At 36.8% G+C, this 14,034-nt stretch overlaps 1 pseudogene; it reads right to left on the minus strand.

The window, feature by feature from the left end:
• Positions 1–3,852: 3,852 nt before the first annotated feature.
• Positions 3,853–8,682, minus strand: LOC113920332 (annotated as a pseudogene).
• Positions 8,683–14,034: the final 5,352 nt, after the last annotated feature.

A 14,034-nucleotide genomic window follows, 5' to 3' on the forward strand; every position in this document is an offset into this window, starting at 1 on the left:
ATATGTATCTAAGATTTCTCCATGCCCTTTCATGGCTTGATAGCTCATTTCTTTCTAGTGCTGAATACTATGCCATTGTCTGGGTGTACCATAATTTATCTATTCACCTACTGAAGATATCTTGGTTGCCTCCAAGTTTGATAATTATGAATAAAGTTGTTATAAACATTTGTGTGCAGCTTTTTGGGTAGACATAAGTTTTCAACTCCTTTGGGTAAATACCAAGGAGTACAACTGCTGGATCACATGGTAAGAGTGTGTTTAGCTTTGAATAAAACCACCAAACTGACTTCCAAAGTGGCTGTACAATCTTGCATTCCCACTACTCATGAATGAGAGTTCCTGTCACTCCACCTCCTCACCAACATTTGGTGCTATCAGTATTCCAGATTTCGACCACTCTAATAGGAGTACAGAGGTCTCTCAAAGTTTTAATTTGAATTTCCCTGATGACTTATGATGTGAAACATCTTTTCATATGCTTATCTGTAATCAAAATATCTTCTTTGATGAGGTGTCTGTTTAAGTCTTTGGCTTTTTTAATCAGGTTGTTCTCTTATGGTTGGTTTTTAAGAGTTCTTTTATATTTTGGATAACAATCCTTTATCAGATGTGTCTTTTGCAAATATTTTTCTCCTAACAGCTTGCTTTCTCATTCTCTTGCCATGGTCTTTCGAAGAGCATAAGTTTTTAATTTTAATTATTCCAATTTATCAATTCTTTTTTCATAGATTGTGCCTTCAATATTGCATCTAAATAGTCATTGCTATACCCAAGGTCATCTAGGTTTTCTCCTATGTGATCTTCTAGGAGTTTTATAATTTTGCATTTCACACTTAAGCCTGTGATCCATTTTGAGTTAATTTTGTGAGGGGCATAAGGTCTGTGTCTAGATTTTTTTTTTTTGTTTATGGAAATTCCATAAGTTCCAGCACAATTTATTGAAAAGACTATCTCTTTTGTCAAGGATCAGTTGACATTATCTATTTCTTGGCTCTCTATTCTGTTCCACTGTTCTATTTGTCTGTTCTTTAACCAATACCACACAGTCTTAATTAATGTAGCTTTATAGTAAGTCTAGAAGTTGGGTAGTGTCAGTCCTTCAACTTTGGTCTCCTGCAATATTGTGTGGGCTATTTTGGGCCCTTGCCTCCTCATATACATTTTAGAATAAGTGTGTTGATAATCACAAAATAACTAGCTGGGATTTTAATTGGGATTGCATTGAATCTACAGATCAAATTGAGAAGAATGGACACCATAACAATCCTCTTTCTATCCATAAACATAGACTATTTAGTTCTTTGATTTTTTTCATAATTTTGTAGTTTTCTTCATGTAAGTCATGTGCATATTTTGTCACATTTATACCTAAGTATTTCATTTTTTTGAATACTAAATGGTATTAGGTAAATTTGAAATCTACTTGTTCATTGCTGGTGTATAGGAAAATGATTGATTTTTGTATATTAACCTTGGATCCTGCAAACTTGCTATAATTGCTTATTAGTTTCAGGAGTTTTTTGTTGATTCTTTCAGATCTTCTACATAGACAATCATGTCATCTATGAACAAAGACAGTTTTGTATCTTCCTTCCCCATCTGTACATCTTTTATTTCCTTTTCTTGTCTTGTTGCATTTGCTACAACTTTCAGTACAGTGTTGAAAAGGAATGGTTAAAGGAGACATCCTTGCCTTGTACCTAATCTTAGTGGGAAAGTTTCAAGTTTCTCACCATTAAGTATGATGTTAGCTGTAAGGGTTGTTTTTTTGTTTTTTGTTTTGTTTTGTTTTTTATTCTTTATCAAGTTAGGAAAGATTTCCCTATATTTAGTTTACTGAGTTTTTATCACAAATTAGTGTTAGATTTTATCAAATGCTTTTTCTGCATCTATTATTACAATCATTAGATTGTTCTCCTTTAGCCTATTGATGTGATGGATTACATTAATTGATTTTCAAATGTTGAACCAGCCTTGCATACCTGAGATAAATCCCACTTGGTGGTGGTATATAATTCTTTTTATACATCATTGGATTTGATTTGCTCATATTTTGTTGAAGATTTTTACATCTATGTTCATAAGAGATATTCATTCATCTGTAGTTTTATTTTCTTGCAATGTATTTTGGTATTAGGGAAATCCTGGCCTTGTAGAATGAGTTAGGAAGTATGCCTCTGCTCCTCGCCTCTGAAAAACACTGTAGAGTTTTGGTAAAAATTTCTTCCTTAAATATTTGGTAGAATTCACCAATGTACCTGATACTTTCTGTTTTGGAAGTCTATTAGTTATTGACTCAATTTCTTTAATAGATATAGGTCAATTTGTTTCACCAATTTCTTTTTGTGTGAATTTTAGCAGATGGTGTCTTTCAAGGAATTGATCCATTTAATCTATCACATCTGTGGGCCATTGAGTTGTCCATACTATTCCTTGATTATCCTTTTGATGTCCATGGAATCTATAATGATGTCCTCTTTTCATTTTTGATATCAATAATTTGTGTCCTGTTTTTATTAGCCTGACTAGAGGGTTATTTCATTCGTTGTTTCAAAGAAACAGCTTTTGGTTTCATTAATTTTCTGCCTGCTTTCCATTTCACTGATTCCTGTTCTAACTCTTATTATTTCTTTTCTTCTGCTTACTTTGGATTTAATTTGTTCTTATTTTTTTTAGTCTCCTAAGGTGGAAATTTAGATTATTGATTGTAGAAATTTCTTCTTTTCTAATATATGTATTCAATGTTATAAATTCCCCTCTAAGTGCTGTTTTCATTGCATCCCATATATTTTGAAAAGTTGTGTTTTCATTTTCATGTAGTTGAAGGTTTTGGTTGTTTTTTTTTTTAAGATTTTATTTATTTGACAGAGAGAGCATGCACACAAGCAGGGGGAGCAGGAAAGGCAGAAGCAGGCTCCTCACTGAGCAGGGAGCCTGATGGAGAGCTCGATCTCAGGACCCTGGGATCATGACCTGAGCTGAAGGCAGACACTTAGCCAACTGAGCCACCCAGGCACCCTGAAGGTATTTTTTTAATTTCTCTAGAGATATCTTCTTTGGCCAATATGTTATTTAAAAGTGTGTTGTTTAGGGCACCTGGGTGGCTCAGTCAGCTAAGCGTCTGCCTTTGGTTCAGGTCATGATCCCAGGGTGATGGAGTCCAGCATCAGGCTCCCTGCTCAGTGGGGAATATTTTTCTCTCTCTCCCCCGGTGCCCACCATCCCCGCACCCCCAGCTCATGCTTGCTCTTGTGCACTCACTCTCTTTCTAGCAAAAATAAAATATTTAAAAAATAAAAAAATAAATTTGTGTTGTTTAATTTCCACATGTTTGAGGATTTTCCTATTACCTTTCTTTTATTGTTTTCTAGTTAGCTCATTTGTGGTCTAAGAGAAGATATTCTTTGATTTCTATTCTTTTAAACTTGTTAAGGTGTTTTGTGTCCAGAATGTAGTCTACCTTGCTGAATGTTCCGTGTGAGCTTAAAAAGAATATGTATTTTGTTGTTGTTGGATAAAGTGGCCCGTAGATGTTGATTGTATCCAGTCGATGGATGATGTTGTTGAATTCAACTATGTCCTTACTAATTTTTGCCTGCTGGCTCTGTCAATTCTGACAGAGGGGTATTGAAGTCTCAAATCATGATAATGAATTCATCTATTTCTCTTTTAAATCTATTACTTTTTGCCTTACATGGTTTAATGTTACATTACTCTTATTTTAGCAAAGGTATTTTGCAAGCTTTTTTTAAAAATTATATGAATAGTGCAAAATGCTTAACACTTAAAACCAGCAAAGCTTCATTTAAGTAAAAAACTTTATTTGAAAAAAGATTAACCCCCAGAATTTTACAGTAGTTGATTTCTACTATATAATGTCAATCCTATGCAATATAATAAAAACTCCATCATTAGCTGTTGATTTCCTCCATTGCTCTTCTGAATCTTAAAGGACAGAGGAAGGGGTACTTAGACAAACATGAAACAAAATTCAACCCAAATAAACTGCAAAGGATTCCTAATAGTTATAGATGCATTTTGTCTAAACTATCCAAATAAGTATCTTTGAAATAACTGTAGGACTTGCTCCAAAGCTGGTAAGAGGTTTTGGTTTTCCAGGTTGCAAAAGCTCTGCACTGGGTGAGAAGTCACAGTTTAAGGATGCATGTTCTGTAAATATTTACTACACATACACATTTAATGTCTGTCAACACTAGAAATACACATTAGAGTACCCTCAAAATTCAGGTATGACTTTTTAAAAATGAAGTAACTTAATTCTTAAAATCCACAGGAATCCTGTCTGAAGAATTTGTTTTCTTTTTTTAAAGTTTTTTTTTTTTAATTTTATTTATCTGAGAAAGAGAGAGAAAGCATGAGCAGGAGGGAAGGGCAGAGGGAGAAACAGACTCCCTGCTGAGCAGGGAGCCCAATATGGGGCTCAATCCCAGGACACTGAGATCATGACCTGAGCAGATGCTTAACCGACTGAGCTACCCAGGCACCCCTGCCTGAAGAGTTTTGACAGCTACCAATAAATTGCTTCCATTGTGCAGGGGTTACAGCATCTCTGAGACCTTTAGGGTTTGCTGAAACTGGATTTGCTGGCTTTTAGTATTGCTGCATGGTAGATAACATTCTTCTCCTGTAATTTATCTTCATGACTGGTATAAGTCCATGACAGATGACAGAATTCCTGAGTAAACCAGAAACATTGTATAACATGCTAGAAATAAAATCATCAGCCACTTGATCAGTTAAATAAGTTATGAACCTAATATGGTATTCCTACGGGGATATTTACCATATCTCTAGTAAAAATTTTTTTAAGATTTTATTTATTTGAGAGAGAGAGAGAGAGAGCTCAGGTAGGGGGAGCAGCAGAGGGAAAAGGAGAAGCAGGCTCCCCACTGAGCAGGGACCCCGATGCCAGGGTCATGACCTGAGATAAAGGCAGATGCTTAACCAACTGAGCCACCCAGGTGCCCCTCTGGCAACTTTCAGTTGCCCCGCCTTCAACTTTATACTTTTGATGAAGATGCTTTCGTAGTGATGGGTCTAAACACCAGATCTAATTAGTAAGGTTATTGTTGCTGGGTTTTCCTGAGCTTGCTTTTTGATAACTTTTAAAGAAACACTCATACCTTCTCTGTGTCTTCTCAAATATACATATCTGATATGTATGTACCAGAATGCTCTAGGCTTCTCTTTTCTTTCAATAAATTGCTTTATTGTGAGTTCATGAAAATTTCCATTTTAGACAGTTTTAAGAACTTCTTAGTCACACTGTTCTTTTGAAATTCCCACATAGACCATGACATCAGCTGCACCAGATATGTCTCAGCAGATGTCACTCCATATTTTTGGTCTTCCAAAGTAATTTGTCTACAAGCATTACACATCTTGGGACCTCAATCTGGCCAAAGTATTTTGGTAACCTAGAAACAAAATACGGTTCACTGTCTCATCTTGTATATTCAAGCAATGGAATGTTGGCCATCAGATCATCAAACCTGGAAAGCATATCTAAAATTTCTTCCTCGTAGGCAGTCCTTAAGTTTCATCATTGCTAATTCCTTTTCGTTTTTCAAGAAATGTGGAACTCCTTCAAATCCATCTCAAAAGTCTCCTGTTGTGACTTCAGTGATGATTTCATTCGTCCTTGATATAGACTGAATGTGTCCCCCCAAAATTCATTTTTTTAACCTAATCCCCCCATGTGATGATATTTTGAGGTGGGATCTTTGGGAGTTGATTAGGCTCTGCCCTTATTAATTCATTAATGCCCTTATAAAAGAGACCCCAGAAAGTTCCCTTGCCTCTGTCCTGTAAGGACACAGCAAGAATACAGTTGTCTATGAATCCAGAAGTGGCCCTCACCAGACACCAAATCTTTCAGCGTCTTGATCTTGGACTTCTCAGTCTCCTGAACTATGCAAAATAAATGCTTGCTTTTTAAGCTATCCAATGTATGGCATTTTGTTATAGCAGCCCAAATAGACTAAGACAGTCCCACAATTAACTAAATCACCTTACCAGTCACCAAATTCTTTGATGAAAGTGTCAGGTTTTCAAAATTCAGTGTTCAATTTATAATGAATCCAGACATCATTTCTGGCTACCCTGTGTCCAGTACTCCCTGAATACATTCCAGTTCCTCTTATTGTTGGGATCTTGCAAGCACAGTAAGTAATTACCACACAGCCAATAGTGAGGAGTATCAGAATGTTGTTCTTCTCATCATTCCTTGAAGTTCTTACATAAATCAGAGCAAGTCTTATTTTCTACCAAAGAAGCAAGGATATCAAGGATTTTTTGTGTATTCTTGTGTCCATTTTGTCTTTGTTTTCCTTATTGACATTCTCTCTGGTAAAGTCTGCTGGCCAATTTAAAGGAAGAGTGCTGGTTGGACAGGTCAACGTTATGCTGTTGGCTGGCTTGGAGGCTGCACTCTTACCCATAGCTGCTGGCTCCCACTGAGGGATTTTACAGGAGCGCAGCATCAAGAATGGGTTTTTCTCAAAATAAAGGAGTCTGCTTTATGTCTCAGAGGCTGGCTTTGGAAAGAGCTTGAATTACCTGTTTTAACAAGGACAATTTGCCTTTATCCCACATTTTGCTCTTACAAAATGAAGTCTCCAACATTATAGATAACTTTTCCAAGAATGTTCTGTGTATTCATCAAGTTCCTTGGTTCACGTACTTGACTCTTCACTCATCCTAGCCAAGGAAAAGTAGGTAGCACCCTGTTGGCAATTTTTGCTCTTCATTTGGTAGCAATCCACACATACTCCAAATTTACACTGAGGATACATGCAGTGCAAGTTGAAGATGGTGGTATTGCACACATCACACGTTTCTTGAATACCTTTGGCAGCTTACTCCCTGGCAACCCTCTAAGAGATGCTTTTACTGTGACTCTACAGTTGACACAGCTCCCTTTCCAGAAATCACCATTTGACATAGTGGTTTCCAGTGTTGGCCAGGATGTACTTTTTTGTATCCAAATCAGTCCCCACCATGTTTTTGGTTAAAAGTAACCATAAGCTAATTGTTCATCATTATTACAAACATTTGACAACGAGGCAACACAGGAAAAACACACAAACCAAGACTACACACAGACATCAGGCTCTAATAACCCAACAAGATTTCCTAAGGTTTATGTGAGGAGACTTGTGATTACACAGCTCCCTTTTTCATCACTCACCTCAGAGAAATAGTGACTAAGATGATGAAACGGACATATTTCAGCTATAGTAGGTTAGGAATGGCTTAGAAAGCAAGAAAAACATCTGACTAAATAAGAAGTGTAAAGATAGGTGGTTGTGGATATTGGTCAGCCACTAAGCCATGTCATCAGGAGCCTAGACTTTCTATTTGTTTGCTCCATCATCCATAGCTGTTAGTTTTTCATCTTTGTGTTTTCAAATTATGGTCTCAAAATGCCCACTGAAATTTCAAGCAAGAAAGAAGAGGGAAAGACCACTTTCAGCCCTTACAATGCCTTTTACCATGAAAGCAAAAGATTTCTCAGAAGTCCCCAGAAGATACCATCATATATTTCACTGGCCAACACTGGGTCATTTGGCCACCTTTAGCTCCAAGTGAATCTGGAAAGTTCTCTTGTATGGAAAAGAACTACAGGATTAGCTTATATTAATTATGATTCATCTTCTAGAGGTGGGCAGACAAGTACCTATATTAGCCAGCTTTTGCTATGATAATGTTTCATAATATGTAAGCCCCCAAATCTTCGTGGTTTATAAGAACAAGCATTTTTTCCTCACTTACAGGCATGTAGGCCATCTGTGATTCTCCTATGTTTGGCTGGGATCAACTGGGCTTGGATACAGGACTGTGTGTGTTTTCATGTTTGCCCGATGCATATTCTTATTCAGGCACTACTGACACCCCGGCATAGTCTCATGGCAAATGGTAAGTGCACAAGAAGCCAGATAAAATCACACAAACACATTTAGAGTCTCTGCTCATGTCATGTACAGTAACACTCCATTTGCCAAACAAATTACCTGGCCAATCCCAACACAAACTGGGCAAGGATATATACTCTGCCTACTCCTGTGGAAAATGCTACAAAGTCAGATACCAAAAGGTGTAGATGTATAATTCCATTAGAGAGGGAATGAAGGGCTGGGAACAAAAATCTAATCTATCCCCTCACTCCAAACTGGAGCCCTGAGAGCAAGAAAGAAAGGAATAAATGTTGGGTAGCCATCCAACAGTGCCTTCCACACTAGAGCAATCAAAAGATGTAGAAACTTATTTTGGACGGTTAGGTTAGCAGGAGGAAGAGGAGGAAGTGAGGAAATGGACGTGATACAGGCTGCTTTCCTGGGCAGGGGTTTCCAGCTATAGCTTTGACAGACAATTGAATAGGCCGACATAGACAGTTTAACATCTCAAACTCTCAATTCCGTAGTTTGTCAGCGTTTGAATTCCTGCTAATAGCAAACATTTCTGATGCAGTATGTTGCAGGTACAAAAGTACTTTACATGCATACTTTATCCTCACAACAAACCTATGAAGTTACCCTCACTTTATAGCTGAGAGGTCAGGTAACTTAGGCAGCTGCTTTATAAATGGCAAAGCTATGATTGGAATCAAAATCTGTCTGAATTCATTCACTTAGGCATCCACTACTTGCCAGGCACCATGCTTAGTGTTGAAGATGCAGATCAGTGGTATAGCACAGTCCCTGCCCTCTAGGACCTTATTCTTAGTCTCCAAGCTTTACAGTCCAGTAGACATTCATTACATGTTAACTAAAAAACAAGTCCAATATAAATATGTGTGTTATTTTTCAAATGAATAGCTATGTGCCAGGTAGTCTTCTAAGGGCTTTTCATGTCAGATATCAATGAACCATCAACTTTATGAAATAAGCATGATTACTTGCCATTTTAAATATTAGGAAGCTGAGATATGTAGAGATTACTTTTGTTACACACTAGGAAGTGAGGGAGCAGGATTAGAACATAGGCAATCTGGCTCTAGAGCTCATGTTCTCACCACAACACCACACACAGCCCAGGACTAATAAAAAACAGGTTTACTTCAATATATTAATGCATCAGTATACCTTTTTATGTGTATTTTCTTATTAAAGGAATACTCATTATAGGGAGCCTGCACAGGGAAGATGAATCCCCAAAACATTTGCCTTTGAAAGTGAGAGGGGCTGAATTTTGTTAGTTCTTACAACCAGCAGGACTTAAAGCCTGGAATTATAGAAATCAGTGGGTGGCTCTGGGAAAACCTGGAGGGCATTAGGAAGCAGAGTACCCTCCATTAAAAAAAGAGCATAACAGCCCTTGCAGATACAATTTAGAACCAGCAATTCAAACAATGCTTGGGGCAGACTGGATGGAGAGTGATTTACTCATCTCAGAGTGTGACCTGGAGAGGCAAGGATCACAGGGAGTCCCCTCCAGAAAGGAGCTGGCAGGGGCCATTTCCATCCCCCGCCCCCCAGCATAAACCCAGGGCCACTGCAACAACACTTGTTACCTAACTTGCTTACACTAAGCTTGGCCCCTATGCTTGGGAGGATCCACCTTTCCCAGTCACGCTTGCCTCAGTTCCAATGCCATATGCCCCCTGCCCCAGAAGACCAGCATAAACCCCACCAACACTTCCTTTCAAGACTTGTGCAATTTATGAGACCTCGATTTCGATGATGGCAGGTCTTATTTCACAAGCAAAACAGCACACACCTTGTTAAAACATGCCACACCCCTGCTGGGGACCAAACACTGCCCACGACAGGCAAAGAGAGCCTCTGCAGACAACTGGACTGAAGGAAAAAGAGGCCAGGACTCAATAGCAGAGCACATGCAACACACATAGGAGACACTCCCTGAAGCCCCAGGCCCTGGGGAACAGGGGACACTAAACTGCAGGGCACTACAGGACCTCTTCTTCCCAAGGTCATTATCTTCAAGAGCTAGAGGTGTAGCTGACTTTCCTAACACACAGAAACAGACACAGAGAGTTAGACAAAATGAGGAGACAGAGAAATATGTCCCAAATAAAAGAACAGGACCAAACCACAGCAAGAGACATAAGCAAAACAGATATAATATGCTTGATAGAGAATTTAAAGTAATGATCATAAAGATACTTACTGGACCTGAGAAAAAAGTGGAGGACATCAGTGAAACCCTAAAAAGGAGATAAAAAAAAAAAATCAGAGATGAAGAACACAACAAATAAAATTAAAAATATGGTATAAATAGCAGGGTAGATGAAGCAGGGGAACGAATTAATAACCTGAGAGACAGAGTAATGGAAGTAACCAAGCTGAAAAAAATGAGAGGAAAAAAATCATGCAAATTAAGAATAGTCTTAGGGAACTCAGTGACTCCATCAAGCACAATAACATTTGCATTATAGGGATCCCAGAAGAAGACAGAGAAAGAGGAGCAGAAAATTTATTTGAAGAAATAGCTGAAAACTTCTCCAATCTGGGGAAGGAAACAGAAGCCCAGATCCAGGAGGCACAGAGACTACCCCCTCCTAAACCAACCCAAGGAGGTCCACACCGAGACACATAGTAATTAAAATGGCAAAAAAGTCGTGATAAACGACAAAAAAAAAAAAAGTTAAAAAATAGCAAGAGAAAAGAAGTCAGTTACCTACTTATGGGGAAACCCCATAAAGATATCAGTGGATTTTTCAACAGAAACTTCGCTGGCCAAGAGTGTCAGTATACATTCAAAGTGCTGAAAGGGAAAAATATGCAGCCAAGAATACTCTATTCAGCAAAGCTCTGATTCAGAATAGAAGGACAGATAAAGAGTTTCTCAGACAAACAAAAGTTAAAGCAGTTCATGACCACTAAAGAAGCCCGATAAGAAATATTAAAGAGAACTCTGAGTGGAAAACCACTAGTGGGAGTATGAAAAGTAAAAGAACACGAAAGTAGTAAAAGTAAGTATACCTGTAAAAATTAGTCAAGGGAGTCATAAAATAAAAAGATGTAAAATATGACAATGCCATATACCTAAAAAGTGTGTGTGTGGGGGGGAGGGGAGTAAAGACTGGATTCAAACTTAAGCAACAATACACTTAATATACACTGCTATATGCAGAAGATGTTATATACAAACCTAATGGCAACCACAAATGAAAAACCAGTAATAGATATGCAAAGAATAAAGAGAAAGAAATCCAAGTATACCATTTACGAATGCTATGAAAGAGAGCAAGAAAGAAATCCAAGTATACCATTTACGAAAACCATGAAAGAGAGCAAGAAAGGACCAGAGAAAAAGTACAAAACAACCACAAAACAGGTAATAAAATGGCAACAAATACGTATCTATCAATAATTACTTTGAATGAAAATGAACTAAATGCTCCAATCAAAAATACAGGGTGACAGAGTGGATAAAAAATGAAGATCTGTCTATATGCTGCCTACAAGAGACTCATTTAAGACCTAAAGTCACTGAAGCTTGAAAGTAAGGGGATGGAGAAACATAATCATGCAAATGAGGGATGTCAAAAGAAAGCCAGGGTAGCAATACTTATATTGGACAAGGACTTTAAAACAAAGACTGTAATAGAAGACACAGAAGGACCTATATAATAAAGGGGACAACACAACAAGAGGATATAACAATAGTAAATATTTATGCACCCAACATGGGAGCACCCAAATACATAAAACAGTTAATAACAAACACAAAGGAACCAATTAATAGAAAAACAATAATAGTAGAGGACTTTAACACCCCACTTACATCGAGGGACAGATAATCCAAACATTTTAACAAGGAAATAGTGGCTTTAAATGACACACTGGACCAGATGGACTTAAAAGGTATATTCAGAACATTCCATCCTAAAACAACAGAATACACATTCTTTTCAAGTACACATGGAATTTTATTCAGAATAGATCACATATTAGTCCACAAAACAAGTCTCAATAAAGAAGACTGAAGTCATACCATGCTTCTTTTCCAACCGCAGTGCTATGAAATTAGAAATTGACCACAAGAAAAAAATCTGGAAAGAGCACAAATACATGAGGGATAAATAACATGTTACTACACAATGAATGGGTCAACTAAGAAATCAAAAAAAAATTAAAAGTTACATGGAAACAAATGAAAGTGAAAACACAGTCGTCCAAAATTTTTGGGATACAGCAAAAGCATTTCTAAGAGGAAAGTTTGTAGCAATACAGGCCTACCTCAAGAAGTAAGAAAAATCTCAAACAACCTAATCTTACACTCAAAGGAGCTAGAAAAAGAAGAACAAAACCCCAAACCAACAAAAGGAAGGAGATGATAAAGATTAGAACAGAAAGAAATGATATAGAAACTAAAAAACAATAGAAGAGTTTAATGAAAGCAGATTTGGTTCTTTGAAAGGATCAACAAAATTGATAAACCTTTAGCCAGTCTCACCAAAAAAGAGAGAGAGAACCCAAATAAAACCACAAAGAGGAGAAATAATAACCAACACCACAGAAATATAAACAATTCTAAGAGAATATTATGAAAAATTATATGCCAACAGTTGGACAACCTAGAAGAAATGGATAAATTCCTAGAAACATATAACCTTCCAAAACTGAAACAGGAAGGAATAGAAAATTCAAACAGACTGGTAGCCAGTAAAGAAATTGAATCAGTAATCAACAACTCCCAATAAATGAATCAGTAATCAACAACTCCCAATAAACAAGAGTCCAGAACCAGATAGCTTCACAGGTGAATTCTATCAAACATTTAAAGAAGAGTTAATACCTAGTCTTCTAAACCTATTCTAAAAAAATAGAAAGGAAAGGAAAACTTCCAAATTCATTCTATGAGGCCAATATTATCCTGATAACCAAAACCAGATAAAGACACTACAAAAAAAAAAAAAAGAGAGAGAGAGAGAGAGATTGAGAGAGAATTACAGGCCAATATCTCTGATGAACATAGATACAAAAACCTCAATAAAATACTAGCAAACTGAATCCAACAATACAGTAAAAAAATCATTCACCACAATCAAATGGGATTCATTCCTGGGATGCAAGGGTGGTTTGATATTTGTAAAAACAATGTGATAAGTCCCATCAGTAAGATAAATGATAAAAACTGTATGATCATTTCAATAGATGCAGAAAAAGCATTTGACAAAGTACAACATCTATTCATCATAAAAATTCTCAACAAAATAGTTTTAGAGGGAATATACCTCAACATACTAAGGCCTTATGCAAAAAACCCACCACTAACATCAATGGAGAAAAACTGAGAGCTTTTCCCCTAAAGTCAGGATCAAGACAAGACTGTTTACTCTCACCACTTTTATTCAACATAGTACTGGAAGTCCTAGCCACAGCAATTAGACAACAAAAAGAAAAGGCATCTAAATTGGTAAGGAAGATTTAAACTTTCACTATTTGCTGATGACATGATACTCTATATAGAAAACCCTCAAGAGTCCACCAAAAAACTACAACTACTGATTAATGAATTAAATAAAGTCGCAGGATACAAAATCAATGTACAGAAATCCATTGTATTCCTATACAGCAATAATGAAGCAGGGATAAGTGAAATTAAGAAAACAATTCAATTTACAATTGCACCAAAAACAATAAAATATCTAGGAATAAACTTAACAAAAGAGGTGAAAGAACTGTACTCTGAAAACTATAAAACACTGATGAAAGAAATTGAAGATGATATAAAGAAGTGGAAAGACATTCCATGCTCATGGATTGGAAGAAAAAATATTGTTAAAATGTCCATACTATCCAAAGCAATCTACACATTTAATGCAATCCCTACCTAAGTACCAATAGCATTTTTCACAGAGCTAGAACAAACAATCTTAAAATTTGTATGGAACCACAAAAGACCCCAAATAGCCAAAACAATCTTGAGAAAGAAAAACAAAACTGGAGCTATTACAATTCTGGACTTCAAGTTATATTGCAAAGCTGTAGTAATCAAAACAGTATGGTACTGGCATAAAAATAGACACATAGATTAATAGAA

This window comes from Zalophus californianus, chromosome 3 (genome assembly GCF_009762305.2).
Source record: "Zalophus californianus isolate mZalCal1 chromosome 3, mZalCal1.pri.v2, whole genome shotgun sequence".
NCBI lineage: Eukaryota > Metazoa > Chordata > Mammalia > Carnivora > Otariidae > Zalophus > Zalophus californianus.